The sequence below is a fragment of the Acinonyx jubatus genome, chromosome B4, assembly GCF_027475565.1.
Source record: "Acinonyx jubatus isolate Ajub_Pintada_27869175 chromosome B4, VMU_Ajub_asm_v1.0, whole genome shotgun sequence".
Lineage (NCBI taxonomy): Eukaryota > Metazoa > Chordata > Mammalia > Carnivora > Felidae > Acinonyx > Acinonyx jubatus.
In genome coordinates this window covers 27,417,660-27,437,286 of record NC_069387.1, presented here as the reverse complement: position 1 = coordinate 27,437,286, position 19,627 = coordinate 27,417,660, and the positions used below count along the sequence as shown (strand labels likewise).

Genomic DNA, 19,627 nt, shown 5'->3' with positions numbered 1-19,627 from the left:
AATGCATCCCCTGCTAGACGGTCAACTCCATGAGGGGAGGACACGAATAAGGATTTCAATCGCGCTCTGCATCACAGAGCTATGCTTAGGAAATTCTTCGCTGGGATTCTAAAGTCTTCCATGTAGAGCCAAGATCAGCCATTAAAGAACTGTTTATGTTTTTTCAGCATCATAGGGGATCCATTGAAGGCCAGAGAGTAACCAACCTCTGGTTGTAATCCTCTGGTCCATTACTGTTTCAAGTCAGTTTTGGAGTGATGGGTGTGTTTGATTACCTGGATCCACCCAAGTTAACTTAAAGTGGGGGCCCCAGATCAGGGGATTCTTCTTGCTTCCCTCCTCAGAGAGGTGGATTCAGGTGGAAACCCTTAGACCTTCATGCTGGGCTATGGCCTCCGAGGGACCAGTTGAGACCTTTGAGAGACTCAGTTCTGTGAACATTTGAAACAGCGATGATCTGAAGGGCACTGCATAGAGATTTTTTATAGATGCATGACGGACTTAAGTTTTTTGTTGAGTGATTATTTACGAGGCATTGCTTAGAAATTGTTCAAACAAAATTCCCTCAGCTCTGAGCACCCATTTGTCTATGGACTAACATTACAAATAGTGTTTGCTGGATTCATTGGCGTCCAACCCTCTTATTTCTGGGGACACCAGTGCTCCGAATACTAGCCGAGGGGAAGCTATTATGTGTTCCCGCATCTTGGAGAAAGCTGCTTATTAGTAAAATGCATCACTGCCAAGTTTAGGCACTCTTACAAAGATCCGACCTGAAAGGGGCCTTCAGATCCTCACTTCAACTTCTTAATCTAAGGAGAGAAACAGGGTGTACTTAAGGCCCACACTGCCTGGAACTCTCATCTGCCCCCTCCTTTTAGAAACTCCAAGACTCTTGGTGCTGGTTCTGGCTAAGGAGGCCGAGGAGTTAATGACACGAACCTGAAGCCTAGACGGTTCTCAGCACTTCCTAATGCTCCGTGGTTTCTTCTCTTCTGACATGGTGTTTGCTTTCCAGATTACTTGCTTCCATAATGCGCTAATGCTGCCTGGTTTTGAGGAGCCGCACAGGCTCTCAGGACTTGGCGGGGCCTCCTGGTGCAGAGCCTGCATCTGGCTGTGGCCCACCTGTTCTCCCGCCTGTTTCCCGGATGCCCCACTCACGAGGGGAGGGGTTCTTCTCTGCCCCCCCCCCCCAGGGGGCGGGAGGCAGCCAGCGGGCCAGAAGCTGCACAGCTGGGACTCATTCAGGGCAAGCCTGGGGCGGGCAGGCCCAGCCCAAAGTGGAACCACGTTCTCTGTCAAGTGCCGGCCAAACCCATCTGCCCCACACCTTCTTCACACGAACTGTTCTCCTGGTTTCTTTGGAAAGTAATTTTACACCAGCCCATCCAAGCTGAGGCAAGGAGTTGAAAGTTTAGCACAGGCCCATGGGGAAACAGGAACAAAAATGAAACGGCCCAAGATACTCTCCTTTTTACCCATTCCAACACTGATTGCATGGCCTCCGGCCGTGCCTCAGAGCACACAGTAGAACAGCTGGAATTGATCAGTGGGCCCCATATTAACCCATTGGTTCCAGGAGGTGGGATTTCCTGAACCCAAAGCACTAATTTTTGCACGTTTTTTGGTCTTTCCTTTCTGACTTTTAGGGAAGCAGGGAGCGTGTGTGGGCAAACAGGCCAAACGGAGCGGCAGCACACTGTTCCTCCATTAGCTTCACGCAGCAAACTGAGAAGCCCAGAGAGAAAGGAAAACACATTCTGGACGGCCTTTGTTTATTGTTCCTCGCAGGTATTCTGAGGTCTCCATGTTCTGGCCCAACTTGCCTGTAGCCTCTGGAAAATAAGACCCGAAATAACACTGACGCGCCCTCCCCCATCGCACAGGAAGAGTCACGAGAGGCGGCGGTGCATGCGCGGGTGGCAGGGCGCCAGAAAAAAAAACCCCGAAAACAGTAGGCAGCTTCTCACAGGCTTTCGCGATTGGCTCAACTTTCCTCTTGTCCCCTCTTCAGAGCAGCTCGGAGCTTACCCAGAGGAGCCTGCTGGGAGTGAGATCGTCAGCAGACCTTAAGCTTCAGCGAGGTGGAAGGCAATCCCCATGGCGACCACTCAGTCGGCGTCCCCCTGGGCTGCGCAGGTGCAGCACCTGTAGTAGGCGTGGCCACATGAGCCCGTGAGTAAGGACCCTTCATCCCGTGCCAGCCACCGGATAGGAGCCAGGCCATGGTAGGTCCTGCTGCCTGCTTAAGCTCTTCTGCATCTCGTGCTGCTGCATGAATTTCCCTGCAAAGATCACCATGTGGTACGTACATGTGGGTCCACGGTCAGGTGACCGCTGGGTAAAAAGCGCTGGCATTTTCCCATGAGCTGCAAACGTTCAGAGCTCGGCAGCGGAATCTGCACATGCCTGGCATGCGTTTGCCCTCCTCTGTGGCCCCTTTCCCAAACACCCCGACTCCCCCCGCTAGATCCCTGCCTCGGGCCGGCAGATCAGAGGCCTCCGTTTTCAGTAAGCACGTCGACTGGGTGGGACTGCCCATACACCCTCCAAACGTCCCTCTAAGGCCCAGGGGAACGGGGTGAGGTGCCCAGGATTTCAGAGAACACATCCTGGCCTTGCAGAGCAGGAGGGAAGGGGGCATTCTCTCACAATGCATGGGGCCTTTCCTAAACTGCGACCTGCAGTCTTAGGGTTTCATTACCCACATGTGCGGGAGGGCTCTCTGGAGACCAAGACTGAGGTGACAGGAGGGTACCCCCATCTTTGGGCTGCAGGCAGGGAGGAGGAGGGAAGGAGGGCAACCTCCCAGCCAGCAGGGAGAGGCCAACAGAAGAGTGCAGACAATAGCAGGTGGGCGGGCATTGCCAGTGGGCCCAAAACAGAGGCCTCCAGGATGTTCTGAACGCTGTGATGTGAGGGACCCAGGAACCAGTGCCCGGCTGCTCTCCATTCTAGAAGTACTGGTTTTGTTCGTCGGAGCTGGGGGAGGGGGGGGAGGGTCTCCTGTCCTGTGATGCCAATTCCCCCAGGAAGGGTGTGCTATCAAGAGTTTACAGACCAGCTTCCCGTAGGACAAGGGCTCTCGGGGTTGCTGACAAGCAGGAGGAAAGAAAGGAGAAAGACAGAGAGTGGTGCCTAGTTTATCTCCTTTGCAATTATGCCCTGGCGGCCTGGACAAGTGGTGAAACAGTCTCTTGAAAAGTAATTAAGAAAGGCATGCAAACATAGCTAATAGTTTTTCCCTTAGACCTGACTTTCATTTACCTACAAGCACCCTCAAAAAAAAAAAAAAAAAAAAACAGCCCAGATTTGTTTAAAAGAACTGGATGGTCTATAAGGAGGTGGCCACGCAGGTGGGAGAAGAGCGGCTCGGGCAGGTGTGGAAATGAGATAGAGGAGACGTGGCCACGTGGCAGCAGCAGGGCGGGGAGCCACCTGGAAGGGAGGCCTGGAGGCTGTGGAGGGGGCGGCCAGGAAGGCGGAGGGCCCTCCGCCTTCCTGGCCGCCCCAACCTACAGCACACGCCCAGCCCCATTCCTGGGCTCAGCGGGTTGCAGGGAAAGCCTGGGGCGCAGCTCCGGGAGCGCTCTGATCCTTAATAGAAAGGAAAGGTAGAGAATATTGAATTTCTGATTAGGCCTGCTGCCTGATGCTCATCGGCTCAGCTCTGAGTCCTCATGGGCCACGGATCGTTTTCATGACTGGTGAATAAATGATTATTATCTCCATAATATCCCCAGCACAAGGGCCCGGCCGGCGGCGGCTCCAGCGCCATCCCTCAGGGGGTGGGGAAGAGCTGGGCACAGCAGCCGTTTTCTGCTCCACAGTGGCTCTGGGACTTTCCAGTAAAGCCACACCTGAGAAGGTCGTGAGTGCAGACAGCCAGGGCCTCGTGCCCCTCCTGGCCTAGCTGGGAAGGGGCAGGGAGAGGGGTGTGGCGGTGTCCCGGCGGCCTGTAACTGGCACAGTCCCTCTCCACGCCATCACGGCTCTGCCCATGACCCGCATACCCACTGAGGAGGGTGCAGGCTCCCCGCCCCCTCTGAGAGGAGGGAACAGAACCCCTGTCTGAATCGCCCATTTCTCCAGCAGACACCAGGCCCTGCTGCCCGCGGGTGTCCAGCCTGTGAGGCGCAGAGGCAGGGCCTCGTCTGAGCTGAGTTGGAGTGATAAGGGGCCGCTTTACTGTTTGTTTGGTAGGCGGATGGGCAAGCACCTTCCTAAATGTGAGCCTGTCACAGCATTTTCTTGTCCTACTCTCCCTCTGGGCACCATCTCTAGACCCAAGGGCAGCGGAAGCCGCAGGCTGCCTGCCGGGGCCAGATAATGCAGGCACAGTGCTGCAGTCACATTTAATTTTCTTAAGCTGTCACATCTCAGCCTTTGGAAGACACCACTCCCTGGAGAAGGGATCTCAGCCTTGTCTTCATGGTCCCCCTTCTGTGCGCCAAATGGCTCCAGCTCCTAACGTCTGCGATGGGTCATCAATTAGCCCGGTGAAGTCACCGGGGGCGGGGGACTGCCAGCCTGCCTGGCAACAGCTCTTGGGATTCTCCACCCTCCCTTCCTCTATATTAAATTTCAGTTTCAGGATCACCACCGTCCACCCGACACGAAGAGAAGACCCAGGCCGGAGCTTCCAAAGGCCAACAAAAACCCCTGGGCCCTGGCACTGTCTCAGATGCTGGCTCTAAGAAAAAGCAGGGCTTTCTGGTCCCCGTCAGCCTCTTGTGCATGCAGTTTCCTTCCTCTGGTTTTGTAATCTCTGTTAATTGCCAGGCGCTTTCCATTGTATGTGACTTCATCGTGGACTCCAGGCTCCGTCAGTTCAGCGAGTGGGGACTGAGCCAAACAGTGTTCTGATCAACTTCACCCTCCAGTGTGTTCTGGGCTCGCTCAGCACAAACAGGCACTGCTTTTCCATGCACGCGGCCAGCTCCCCGGACGAGCCTGAGGCCCCCTCTGCCGGCCGCCGGCCTCCATGGCACCCAGTGACAGGCCCCGCGAGGTGGTGCCCGTCAGGCCATCTGTACCTATGGAAGTAAACTCAGAAAGTTATCAGGCATTTTTTCTTAGCACCCTACAATAGCTGGGAATGGGAACCCATGCCAGAATTTGTCTGGCTGGTCACGGTTCACTTGGTGACCCCCACTCCGCTAAGCTGACTTAACCAACCTTCTGTGTTTGTGTGCCACTTCCACGGACACAGTTGAGATGCGTTCTTGGGAGGCGTTACATACTCTGCATGAAGTGTGGCAGCTCCTCCCGCAGGCGCCCGTGAGCCCTGTTGTGTTAGGTCCGTGTTCCGTTTGCTCCTTCACTCAGACATCTCCCTGAGAGGCCATGTTGAACACAGAGCCCTGCACATAGCAACTGCAACTACTTCTGAATAAATGTGTCAAGGACTCTTTGAATGACTCAGTGGGTGGTTTGTTGCTATGTGGGAGAAAGGTCTGGTCACTGAGCTACTGAAGAATAAAAAAGGCATGCTTTCTTACAGCTCACTGGGCCAGTCACCGGTGTCTCTCAGAAGTTGCCCCACCTGGTACCTCTCGTGCCGACTACCTGGTACCACTGTCTGAACTCCGAGGGGACAGTTCCCCGGCATTGGTAAGCCGGAAATGCTAAGAGCGTCTTCGTGAACACACATCATGCTGATGGTCTCACAGGTAGACGGAGCTACAGGCACATAAGCACCAAGTCAGGCCACACACAGTAAAAATAGACCAATGACCCAAAGGGTGCGTTTTTTGTTTTGTTTTGTTTTTTTTCTCGTTGCCTCTCAGGGCGGATTTCCTGAGGAGTAGGAGTGTGAAGCATTTGCCCCAGCCTCAGGAAATCCTGACTCCCCAGATGGCCGTTAGAGCAAACACCTCTGTAACCTTCCCCCTCAGAACCAGGAAGAGGCCTAGTCAAAGACCTTTCGCTGTCTTTGGAAGGCTTGGGGGCGCGGGAGGGACATTGGCTTCTGTGGTCATCAGCTGGTCTTGAGCAGAGTGAGGCTCGTTGCTTCAGCGTGGCCCGGGGTCTGTGCTGGCCATGCAGGTGTCCCGCCGCCCCCCCTGGTCCTCAACTGAGGTTTGTATACACCTTTCTCCCATGATGCAGCTCGTTTGTGGTCAGCTGTAACAGGTGGTTGTCAGAACCACTGGTGGAAGCCAGGGAAGGCCCCTCTTTCAGGTCACGGGTGGCTTTGTTGTCCTGTCCCAGACAGGTGTCTTCATGCTAACCTGTGGGCACACTCCTCTAACACCCCACCCCCCAAGGACCGCCCTACTAAGCCTTCTTTCGGCATTAGGTCCAAACTCCTTGATGGTTCCCTGAGGCCTGGGTCCTCTCCCCCATGGGAGGGCCGTGCACAGGGCCTCCCCCACAGTGGCCCCTTCTCCTCCCGGCACCCCAGGAACTCCCCACACCCCCAGCCTTTGCCTTTCGTTCCCTCAGTGGCCACACCTCCCGTGGTCATCCCTCTGTCTGGTCTTCTCTCTCGCCTGCGGCACCCAGGCCACGTTCCATCTTCTTCGTTCATCTGTCCTCGTCTAATTGGAACCTCACCTCAAACGCCCCCTTTTCTCAACTCCCGTGGTACTTAAGTATCAGGAAGAACTTGCTGGTATTTTTGTCTCTGTGTCTCTCTACTAAATCCTTTGAGGAGATGTACTGAGGTGAGAGAGGACGTGTCCCCCATAGACTTTAGCTCTTGAGCTCTGGGCCTGTGTGCTCCTCTTTAACCCTCTGACAAATTACCCCACCTCAGTGGTTCCCAACTGGAGGACGATTTTGCAGTGTCCGGAGACTTTTTTCGTTGTCAGCGGTGGGATGGCGCCCACAGCCTCTGTTGTGCACAGGCTTAACTTCCTACGGTGCACGGGCAGGCCCTCCAGCAAAGGGTTATCTGACCCCAAATGTCAATAGTGCCAACAAGTGAGACACCCTGCCCGACCTCCAGTCTTCCCACCTGTAAAGGAGGAAGGTTGTGAACTAACCAACTGAAACGATGTGTGTGAAAACATCATCTATTTTCTAGCTCTTTCTATCTGGCTCTCAGAGACCCCTTACCACGCAGTGTCTCTTTCTGCAAAGTCGGGACAGTGTGAGGATAAGAGCCAACATTGAAGGAACACTTACTATGGATTATCTCACCTGATCTTCCGGGAAACCAACTGTACAGCCACAAGTATGGGCCCTGCTTTCCAGAAGGGAAAACGGATGCCTGCAGCCCGGAGGAGGCTGCCAAGGAAGGGCTCACACCCAGCGGTGCAGCTGGGACTTCTGAGGTTACACTCTAACCATTCGTTGGGTCACCTCGAGATGATCGTAAAAGCATTTGAAACATAGGACTGTACAAGTGTGATTGTGGTTCTCTCTCTCTCTCTCTCTCTCTCTCTCTTGTGCTGCCTCCTCCCACAGCACGGTGTCGGGCATGCAGCGGAGACACAATAAATCCTTGCAGATTAATTCAATATGGATTCCTCTGGTGAGTCAGGAGAGGCTGAAAAACTGAGGGATCCTGTGGGGCCTGCAAGCTAAATTACTAGGAACTTGGAGAGTGCAGGGAGCTGGGAAGAGTTTCAGTGGCCCTAGAGGAGCCTGAGACCTTGTGAGTAGGACAGCTCACAGCCCATGCCCGGCCTGACCACCACAGGGACATGCAGGCCCTGTGCACTTTACCAGTGCACCTGTTCAGGCCGCTAGCGAATGGAATCAGCGACCCGGGGCCCAGGGCGGCCTTCTCCCTGGGGGCGGCAGTGCTCTCAACCAAGGTTGAAGACCACGAGCTTGCAGGACTGGGCACGACAGTGTGATGTCCACAGCACGACTGTCCCCTGCAGTGATGCCTTGCTCTCCATTGAGAAGGCTTTTAATCTCTGAGGGAGAGGCTACCAGCTGCCTTGTGGGGACACATATAACCATGAGGATGGAAGGCCTAGCCTCAGCTGTACACCGTCTACCAAATCAGAGTTAACTCTTGTCTTCCTGTATTTAATGGCACATGAAGTCATTGTGACTTGCCTGTTGTGACCTGGCCGGCTTTGAGGAACAAAGTTCCTCATCACCATTCCATCACTTCCTCTTTGTTTTTCCATTTTGGAAAGTGCGAGATTAAATTTGTATCTGAAAATCTCTTTCCAAGGTTCTCCTCTGAAAATAATTCTGAGATTAAGAATGGTTCTTCTCGTGCCCTGGGCATTAAAGCCTGTAAGACTAATGACGTTCACAAAATTCTCCGAGCAACGTGCAGGAGGCAACCTAGTCCTTCTGGTAGGAAAAACATCAGTCCAACAAGAAGATGACATATTGCCTGTTCCCCTGTAAATAAAACGGGCCACATCAGTTTCTCTTCTGCCTGTGAATGATGACCAATTTATCAAGTATACACTGAATAATGATTTCCATGGGGACAACCGCTCTTATGATAAAGTGTTACTGCTCCAGCTGCATTATTATAAACAGCATTCAATTTATGGAGTTAGGAAGCAGATGCATTTCTCAGTAATGTGTCACCATTATCTAGAACCAGCCATAAAATCTAGGCTGTCATATATTTTCTGGCTGCAAACTTTAGGCGATTAATATTCCTATAAAAGTCTTGATCACAAGCCCAATTTAGAAATTAGTTGCTCAATATGATGATTAAATTTCGGAGCTGGAACTTGCCGTGGCCAAATGTGAATAGCCAAATGTGACAAATCTTATACAACTTTTCAGACGGAAGGAACTGTTTGAGACATTGGGGATTTTTGGTGAATTTCAAATGAGGCACCTTCACCTTAGGAAAGTGCCACAATCTCGCTTGGCCTTCCAGAGGAAGATGAGTCACTGGTATTTTCCTGCATCAAATACCATGGCTGTTCCCTAGGCCTGACTCAGTGTTATGGAGGTGGCAAATGCACGCCCAGATGGATGCCACACCTTGATGGATGGCGGAATCACACTGCTGCCTCCAGGAGGGCTTAGATGGCACCCCCTCCTTTTTCCCCAGCTCAGGGAAGGCATATAAAGCTGCCAGGACCCTAGGTGTGAAGTAAGAGACACAAAATCTGGGAGAATAAACGTTGGAATGATACCCGAAAACACGACTCTCTAGAGTATAGAGTCCATATACCAGACCATGAGTGGAAAGAGTGACAAGGGCTTGGGACATTGTCACTGACTAATCAGGTACTTGAAATACACGGGCAAGGCCATGCTTGAAATTGTAATCCATAATATGTCAGCAAAACAGTTTTGTTTTATCATTTAGTTTGCAAAACCTATTTCAGCATTCAGGTCACATTGAACTATGTCATTTGTTTCCTGAGTCATTTCAAAAGAGCTGTCTTTTGTGTATCTGCAGGCTACCCAGGACGGTGATGAATTCCAAAGATGAATTTCACTATATTGAACATGGCCCATTGCATTTAAAATTAAAGAGCTCAGAAGAAACCACCACTCGCTGATGGTAAGTGTCTGGGGAAATGAACACTCATACATACTCTCATGAAGGTGCACACTGTTATGTTATGAAACTTGGGGAAGACAATCTGGCAATAAGTTTCAAAACCTGTATCTTTTGACCTGGCCATTTCACTTCCAGGAATTTACCCCAAGGGAAAGAGTTAGTTAATTTTTTTTTTTTTTTTTTTTGCCATTGAGTTGTATGAGCTCTTTATATATTTTGGATATTAGCCCCTTACCAAACATACAGTTGGCAAATATTTTCTTCCATTCTGGGTGTTGCCTTTTTGTTTTATTGATAGTTCTTTTGCTATGCAAAAGCTTTTTAGTTTGATGGTCCCATTTGTTTATTTTGGCTTTTGGTGCTCTTGCCTATGGAATCAGATCCAAATTAATATCATGGAGACTGGTATCAAGGAGCTTACTGCCTATGTTTTCTTCTAGGAGTTTTATGGTTTCAAGACCTACATTCAAGTCTAATCCATGTTGAGTTTATTTTTGTGTATGGTGTAAGAAAGTGGTCCAGTTTCATTCTTTTGCATGTAGCTGTCCAGTTTTCCCAGCACCATTTATTGAAGACATGGTCTGTTCCCCATTGTATAGTCTTTCCTCCCTTATCGTAGATTAATTGATCATTTATGTTTGGGTTTGCTTCTGGCCTCTCTATTCTGTTCTATTGATCCATGTATCTTATCTGTTTTTGTGCAAGTACCATACTGTTTTGATTACTATAGCTTTGTAGTATAGTTTGAAATCAGGGAGCCTGACACCTCCAGCTTTGTTCTTCTTTCTCAAGGTTGCTTTGGCTCTTCAAGTTTTTTGTGGTTCCATGAAAATTTTAATATTTGTTGTGTTTGTGTGAAAATTGCCATTGGTATTTTGATAGGGATTAAATCTTGAATCTGTACATTGTTTTGGGTAGTATGGACATTTTCACAATGTTAATGCTTCCAATCATGAGCATGGAATGTCATTTCATTTGTTTGTGTCTTCTTTGATTTCTTTCAACAGTGTCTTACAGTTTTCAGAGTATAGGTCTCTCACCTCATTGGTTAAATATATTCCTAGAGATTTTATTCTTTCTGACACAGTGGTGAATGGGATTGTTTTCTTAATTTCTTTTTCTGATAGCTCATTATTAGTGTATAAAAAAGCAACTGGTTTCTGTGTATTATTTTTTTATCCTGCAACTTTGGTGAATTAATTTATCAGTTCTAATGGGGTTTTTGTTTTTGTTTTAGTCTTTAGAGTTTTATGTATAGTATCATGGTCATCTGCAAATAGTGACAATTTTACCTCCTCCTTTTACCAATTTGGATGCCTTTATTTTTCTTGCCTAGTTGCTCTGGCTAGGACTTCCAAGACTGTGTTGAATAAAAGAGGCAAGGGTGGGCATCCTTGTCTTGTTCCTGATCTTGGGAAAAGCTTTCAGCTTTTCACTGCTGAGTACGATAGCTTTGGGTTTGTCATATATAGGCTATATCTATATCATCTATATCTTTATCTCAAGATATACATTTCCTCTATACCTGTTTTGTTGGGAGGTTTTTTTTTATTATCATAAATGGGTACTGGATTTTGTCAAATGCTTTTCTGCATCTATTTCAATGATTATGCGATCTTCATCCTTCATTTTGTTAATGTGATATATCATGTAGATTGATTTGCAGAAGTTGGAACATCCTTGCGTTCCCGGAATAAATCCCATTTGATCATTCTTTTAATGTATTATTGAATTGGTTTGCTACTATCTTGTTGACAATTTTTGCATCTATGTTTATCAAGGATATTGGCCTATAAATTTTGTGTGTGTGTGTATGGCATCTTTGGTTTTGATATGAGGGCATTGCTGACCCATTAAAGTGAATTTGGAAGCGTTCCTTTTTCTTTGATTACTTTAGAATCATTTGAGAAGGATAGTATTCACTCTTCTTTGAATGTTCGGTAGGATTCACCAGGGAAGCTGTCTGGTCTTCGACTTTTGTTTGTTGGGAGTTTTCTGATTACCGATTCAGTATCATTACTAGTAATTGGTCTGTTCGGATTTTCTATTCCTTCATAATTAAGTCTTGGAAGACGATGTGTTTCTAGGAATTTATCCATTTCTTCTAGGTTGTCCAAATTTTTAGCGTATAATTTGTTCACAGTAGCCTCTTATGATCCTTTGTATTTCTGTGGTATCCGTTGTAATTTCCCTTTTATTCTTTATTTCATTTGGGCCCTCTCTCCTTTTTTTCTTGATGACTCTGTCAAAAGGTTTGTCAACTGTGTTTATCTTTTCAGAGAATCAGGTCTTAATTTCATTAATCTTTTCTAAGTTTGTTGGTTTGTTGTCTCTATTTCATTTATTTCCACTCTGATTTTTGTTTTAATTTCCTTCCTTCTACTAACCTTGGGCTCTTTTTTTTTTTTTCCTAGTTCCTTTAAGTGTAAAGTTAGATTGTTTATTTGAAAAAGTTTTTGTATTTGTTTCTTGAGGTGGGTTCATATTGTTACGAACTTTCCTCTTGGAACTGTCTTTGCTGTGTCCCATAAATTTTGGAATTTTGTGTTTCCACTTTTATTTGACTCAAGATATTTTTTGATGTTCCATTTGCATTTCATTTCTTCATTGACCCATTGGTTATTTAGTCTTCATGTGCTTGTGTTTTTTCCATTTCTCTTCTTATAATTGATTTCTAGTTTCCTGCTATTGTGATTGGAAAAGATGCTTGGTATGATTTCAGTCTTCTTGAATTTATTGAGACTTGTCTTGTGGCCGAACATGTGATCTATCCTGAAGGATATTTGTGTGCACTTGAAGAATGTATGTTCCGCTGTTTTTGGACAGAATCTTATGTAAATATCTATTAAGTCCATCTGGTCTAATGTGTCATTTAAGGCTGATATTTTCTTGCTGATTTTTTGTATGGATGAAATATCCATTGTTGTAAGTTGGGTATTTAAGTCCCCTAGTATGATTGCATTGCTGTCAATGTCTCCCTTTATGTCTGTCGATATTTGTTTATATATTTAGCTGTTCCTATCTGGGGTGTGTAAATGTTTACAAATGTTATATCTCCCTGTCAGATTCACCCCTTTATCATTATGTAATTCTTTCTTTGTCTTTGGTTACAGTCTTTGTCTTCAAGTCTCTTTTTCCTGATATTAAGTATCACTATCACAGTTTTCCTTTCATTTCCATTTGCATGGAGTATCTTTTTCCATCCCTTCACCTTCAGTCTGTGTGTCTTTAGCTCTGAAGTGAGTCTCTGCTAGGCAGCATACGGATGGGTCAAAAGTTTCTATCCATTCAGCCACCCTTTGTCTTTTGACTGTAGAACTTAGTCTATTTACATTTAAATCAACTATTGATAGGCATATACTTCTTGCCATTTTGTTAATTGTTTTCTGTTTGTTTTGTAGTTTTTCTCTTCCTTCTCTTGCTCTCTACTCTTGTGGCTTTTTTTTTTTTTTTTAGTGTTATGTTTAGATTCCTTTCTAATTATTTTTTGTGTATCTATTATAGGTTTTTGGTTTCTGGTTATGATGAAGCTCATGTATAACTACCTATTTATATAGCAGCCTATTTTAAATCGATAGTCACTTCAGTTTGACTGCATTCTAAAAGCACTACATTTGTTACTCCCCTGCCCCATGTTTTATGTTTTTGACATATTTGACATATTTTTATTTTGTGTATCTCTCAGCTAATTATTGCAGTCATACTTTTTACTACCCTTTTCTTTTAAGCTTCGTACTAACTTTATAAGTGGTTGATCCACTGCCTTTACTGTCTTTGCCTTCACCAGTGAGATTTTCTTTTTCATATACTTATTTCTAGTTATGACCCTTTCCTTTTAGCTTAAAGAAGTCCCTTTAACAATTCTTGTACAGCCAGTTTTGTGGCGATAAACTCCCTTAGCTTTTTCTTGTCTGGGACACTGTTTATCTCTCTTTCAATTCTGAATGATTACCTTGCCAGGGGGAGTATTCTTGGCTGGAAGGCTTTTAGCATTTTGAATATATCATGTTTCTCTCTTCAAGCCTGCACTATTTCTGCTGAAAAATCTGATAGTCTTATGGGATTTCCTTGTATGTAACCAGTTGTTTTTCTCTTGCTGCTTTTAAGATTCTCTCTTTATATTTAACTTTAACGTTTTTAATTATAATGTGTCTTGGGGTGGAACTTTTTGGGTTCCTCTTGTTTGGGATCCTGTGCCTCCTGGACCTGCTTGTCTGCTTTCTTCCCCAAATTAGAGACGTTTTCAGCCATTATTTCTTCAAGTAAGTATTCTGCCCCTTTCTCCCTTCTCCTTCAGGAGAATGTTAACATGCTTGTTGTTTTCCCACAGATGACTTAAGCTGTCCTTATTTTAAAAATTCTTTTTTTTTTCCTTGTTGTTATTTTGTTTGGAAAATATCCACTACCTTATCTTCCAGGTCACTGATCTGTTTGGTATTATCTAGTCTGCTGTTGATTACTTCTAGTGTATTTTTTAGTACAGTTATTGTATTCTTCAGCTCTGTGAGTTTCCTGTTTGGTACTTTCTTATATTTTCTCTCTTTATTCAAGTTCTCGCTGTGATAATTTATTCTCTTGAGTTTGGTGAGCATCTTTATGGCCGTTAATTTGAACTCTTTTTTTTTTTTTAATGTTTATTTATTTTTGAAGGAGAGAGACAGAGCATGAGTGGGGAGGGATAGAGAGAGAGGGCAACAGAATCCGAAGTAGGCTCCGGCTCTGAACTGTCAGCACAGAGCCCGACTCAGGGCTTAAACTCACGAGGCGTGAGATCGTGACCTGAGCTGAAGTTGGATGCTTAACCGACTGAGCCACCCAGGTGCCCCCATTAATTTGAACTCTTAATCAAGTTTATATTTACCAGGTAAATTACTTATTCCATTTTGTTAAGTTTTTTTCTGAGATTTTATCTTGTTCCTTCATCTGGAACAATCCCTTTGTTTCCTCATTTGCCTGACTGTGTTTGTTTCTGTGTGTTATGTGAAACAGTTCTCTCTCCCTCTGTATAGGAGATGAACTTCATTCTTTAACCTTGCCCTGGTTCTTAGGTGTCTCTTCGGTTGTGTCTCCAAGTATTTCAGACTCTTGGGGTTCAGAAAGGCAACCCCACCCCGCGACTTGAGCCTCATGCTCAAGGGGCATCCCCTGTGTGGGTCGTGGTGCCTGTTGCCTCCGGTGGGGTCATGGGAGCAGTGCAGGCTGGGGGTGGGCTGTTTGCCCAGGACTGTTAGGTAGGTAGAGTGAGGGTATAAACATGGTGCCCGCCAGGGCAGCATCAGCACCAGCACCAGTAAGATAGAGGGAGCCCATGAAAATGGCATCTGCCAGTGTTCCCTCCCGACAGACTTCTGCTCGGGGAGCTTCTTAGCAGTTCTTTTTATGATCAGGTGATCTTGAGCAGAACCAGTAAGAGAGGAGTCTGGCCTGGGGAGCTGGGGCTGGTGATCTTCATCCATCTAGTTGGTGATTCCATGAGACCCAGACAGAAGCCGTGGCAGGGTGAGGATCACCCATATCCATCCACATGTGTGTATGTGCCTGCTGGCTAGCGTCTGTCCCAGTGTGAACGTGCACGTGCATGCAAGCCTGTGTGCCAGCCAGAGTCCAGACTGGGAGGATGCTGCTCTGTTTTGGCACCAGGGCTGGTAAACCCAGGATGAGGCAGCTGTGGGTACCACTGCTTTGTTCTCTGTATCTTCATAAACAACGATTTCCTCTTTTCTTGGTATTGAGTGCTCAGTTCCTGAGAGTTGTGGGACTTGTTCAGGGGGCTATGCAATTGCATTATGCCCTCCCCCACGCAAATTCCCTTCGGTGCCTCTCAACAGAGGTGGTATTGGCGTGAGAGCAAGAAAAATATTTTTGGCACGGGACTGACCCAACACTGAAGCATTGTTAGAGTTTTCCCGGCCCTCCAGATGAATATGAGTAGGATGCTTTCTGACCCTGTGATAATCAACAATGCCCCTGCTGTTCTTCCAAAGCTACTGCAGCTGCCTTTCTGAAATCAGAGGTTTACTCTCCAAATAGAATTCGATTGATTCTTAAAGACTTTGGACCTGACTTTTCTCTTAGTCTGTGACCTTTTCTCTAGGAGAGTGACTTCGAATAACCACACATTTGCATGATGGCTTTCCTGTTTGTTATTCCCAGCTTTATAATACCCCATACCTCAGATAAGAACCTATCTCTGTGTCTACGGCAACTTGTGGCCTTGACCTATTTTGTGATGTCGTGAATCTTGGATTATTAAAGGATGTGTCAAGACTCAAATATCTTAACTCATTCATTCATTCATTCAGTCATACTTGTTAAGGACCTACTACTGCGTTAAGGTTCTGGGATAGAGAGAAATCAATGAAGTGATCACACTAATAATACGCAAATGCAAACCCAGGTTTGTGCTCTGAGGAAGGGAAAGAATAAGGTTAAAGGCGAATTTGCTATAAAGGAACCACGTCGACTAAGCAGTCAAAGAAGGTTTTTGGTAAAATGATGCTGCAATAGAGACCTGAGGGTCATGCAGGGGCTAGCTAGACGAAGGGGTGGTTGTCATGGCATTTGATCATTCTAGATGGAAGAACTAGCGTGTGCAAAAGGCCTCTTCGAGAGGATCACTGGGGCACGGGAGAAATTAGAGAGGCCAGTGTGGCTGGAGCACAGAGAACAGGGGCATTTGAATAGAGGCCTTGTGGGCTTGTTAGAGAATTGGTTTTCATTTTAAGAGCGATGGGAACCCCTTGGTGGGCTTTAGAACAGGGAGTACTAAGATCAGCCATGCTTTTTGGAAAGATCCTTACGGATGCAGTGTGGGAGGCAGGTTGGAAGAGAATCCGGCTGGATCCAAAGAGGTGGCCACCAGAGTCATCCAGTGAGAGAAAAAGAACCTGGACTAAGGCAGCAGCCATGGAAGTGGTGAGCAGTGGATAGATGGACAAAATGGTTCGTTTGCCGTGATGGGTTGGTCTGGGTGGTGATATTAAAGGAAATGGGATGACTTAGCTTCTTGCTTGTGTTACTTCAAAGATGGATGTTGATGTCATTTCCTGATGTGGAACCTCAGAAGCGGTCCGGTGGGGCTGGCAGCCAGGGTTTACTCAAGTAAACCATGAATTTGCTTTTGGACAATTTGGGTTTGAAGCATCTGAGGCAATCTGAGGAAAAGTCAAATAGAGAAATGCCTGGGGAGGGGAAGAGGTGGTAACAGGGTGGAGACCAGAGAAGATATCGTAGCATTCTGCTTACAGATCTTTGTGAACATTTATTTCTGTCTTGTTTTCCTTTTCTTGATGGTTCCGTCAGATGCCGGGGTGGCCATCCGGTGTGACAAGTAGTGAGAGGTGCTCGAGGGTCTCTGTGTCATCTCTTGAGAAAACAAAAAAGAACTTATACTTCTCTTTAAAGATTGGATTCAAAGTAGGATTAAAAGTATATTTTGTCCTTTGAAAACCTGAACTAAAGCAGAACACATGCAACATCTAGGCTCTTTTAATAAGCCAGCGATATTAATGAATTAGGAATTCAAGCTTTAGAAAAAAAAGTGTTTAGAAGCATTCTGACTTGTTAGGATTCCCCAAAGTGCCCTAGTGACCCTGGCTCGAAGGAAAGATGGGGCTGGACTCTGCTACTACAAGACAGAGGCCTATGTACGTCTTCAGGAAGATTCTCAGAGGCCCTTGCTTGAGGCCCTTCCTTAATGAGACTGTGTGCTGTGATGTCTTCCTAACTTCTCACAGGCTCCTGGTGTCGATGGTGGTGTTTTTGCCAATGCCAACGATCAGTTCCCTGATTCTCCCAACCCAACTGGCTGTTCAACAATTCAGTTGGATTCTAACACTGACTACTACCCAGTTAGGGCAGATCCTATAAGGTAAAGACTTATTGCCTCAAGACTGCCCCCACTTTAGACACCAACCACAAAGCCTAGGCTTCCCATGCTTCTGACAGACCAGCTATAAATCAAGGATTCCTGCGATGATTTGCTAAACTCACCACATAACTCAGGAGCACACTTTGTTTACACTTTTCACTTTATTATAGAGGATATTATAAAGGCTACAAATGAATAGCCAGATGAATAGATATATGAGGCAAGGTCCAGAAGGGCCCTGAGCACAGGGGCCTCGGTCCCTGTGGAGTCTGGGTGTGCCACCCTCCCGCCACACACGTGTTCCCCAATCTAGAAGCTCCCTGAACTCCATACTACTGGGAATTGTATGGAGGCTTCATTACAAAGACATGATTGATTATTAACTCAGTCTCCAATCCTCTCTCCCACCCCAGAGATTGGGGGAGAAGGGCCGACAGTTCCAGCCTTAGACTCAAGGCCTAACCTGGCAACCTGCCCCATCCTGAAGCTATCTAGCGTAACATCCAGAATTGTCTCATTAGAACAAAAGATGCTCCTATTATCCAGGAAATTCCAGGGGCTCTAAGAGCTCTGTTGTCATGAACCAGGGACAAAGACCAAATAGTAGAACAAAAGACAATCCTATCACCCTTATCATTCAGGAAATTCCAAGGGTTTTAGGAGCTCTGTGTTAGGAACCATATTTATTTCTTATCATACTGTAGGTGGCTAGTGCACTCTGGAGGTGCTCCTTGGCCAGGGGTACTCCTGTGGGGTTTTTAGAAGCCATTTGCAGGTAAGCTTCAACAGCAACTGCCTCCTGTCTCCCTTACCTGCCCTGAAGACCGCCCTTACTGACTGGCAGAGGGAGCCCATCTCTGATGCACCAGCCATCATTGACCCGGGCTGGGTCAGGAAAGCCCAGATCCAGGCAGTTGAGGACTTGCCAGCAGGGGAGAAAAGTGGGGGGTGGGGGAGAGGCAGTGTTCGTGTCGCAGGTCCGTGTCTCTGGTATGTGGTTGTCTCACAAAAATGGTAACTCTTCCATCATAGGCATGTTACCAACAAGAGAACTAGGGTAATGCCCACCACTCACCGCGTCTCTAATCTGTGCAAACATTTACACATATTATTGCTAATTCTCAAACCTTGGAGACTATCCTCCATTTTATACATGAGTAACTGGAGGTTTATAGAAGTTTGAACACTTGCCCTGGGTCACAGTTAAATGGCAGAGGCTGGATTCAAACCCACATCTGTCAGGTGCCACTGTCTATTCTATGACATTTCATGATGCTGCCAGGTTCACGTCAGGAGGACAAAAGCCAGACCCAAGAGCCAATCCCTGGAGGCTGGCCAGACCCAAACAACAGCTGGTGACTTACCCCGTAAACTAAATCAGGGAGATGGGAGCCCCCAAATGCCTGAGAGATTTGGTTCGTGGTTGGCCGTAGGAGGTACAGTGAGTTAACTTTGCTCACAGGCAAGATGGAAGGGGATTTCTTCAGCTCTTTCCACGCTCTTATCCTGGTGCCTCGGAGACCCTATTTGAAAGTTCCTGTGTGTCTTCATGGATGAAAACTTTCCAGCCCAGAGACAGCCCTGGCATGGGACCCTCTTTCCCCCAAGACACAGCCAGTCAGGATTTTGGCCTCACCCAGTCCCCAACTCCCCATCATGCGTAGGTATCTGGGCAGGACTCAGGTGAGAACTGGGTGGTAAGTCCATGACCTGGTGTGGACGAGCCAGCCCTGTTGGTCAATATACAAATAGCTTTCCCTCAGAGAAAGGGGCCATCCAGTGTTCTCCGGCTCCCACTTCTCATACTGCCCTTCATAGCACTTAACTCGCTTTCTTAGGCCAAAGAGACTGGTGGGGGAGGGGAGCCCCAGTTGTCCCCTGGGGCAACTCTGCTCCTTTAGTCAAATCCACAAATGCTTCCACATGAGCTCAGACCCCATCCTCCCTGCGAAGCCTTCCTCAGCCCTCTGCCCCTCACCTCCCTCCCCTGCTCTGAATCCAACACTTCCTGCTTGCACCCTTAATTTTTTTTTTTTAAACACCAGATATTTAAGCAACTTGGGGGCAGGCGATAATGGGTGAGCCTTACACCTGAAACTACAGCCTTCCCTCCAAATTCCTTTTGGACCTCTGTGGCCGACTTTACAGATATTCACCCATCGTGGCAAATGGTGTGCACGGGGCATCTTGCGATTTCCTTCTGGAAATGTTTATCTCGACGCACATTTCCATGTATGGACACCAGCGGCATTCCTGCCATTTCGAATGGCTCTGGGGAGGGCGGTCTTGTCACAGTGTGTGGGGGTTTG

General features: G+C 47.0%; 1 long non-coding RNA gene across 1 annotated transcript in view; it reads left to right on the top strand.

Moving 5' to 3' along the window:
* The first annotated feature begins 954 nt into the window (after positions 1 to 954).
* The window catches only part of LOC106977255 (uncharacterized), a 32,755-nt gene continuing 14,082 nt past the window's right edge, over positions 955 to 19,627 (top strand). The window contains exons 1-4 of the long non-coding RNA XR_001430632.3: positions 955 to 1,794; positions 2,018 to 2,231; positions 5,507 to 5,616; positions 9,344 to 9,448. This is a non-coding gene — a long non-coding RNA (uncharacterized LOC106977255). The remainder of the gene's footprint in view (positions 1,795 to 2,017; positions 2,232 to 5,506; positions 5,617 to 9,343; positions 9,449 to 19,627) is intronic.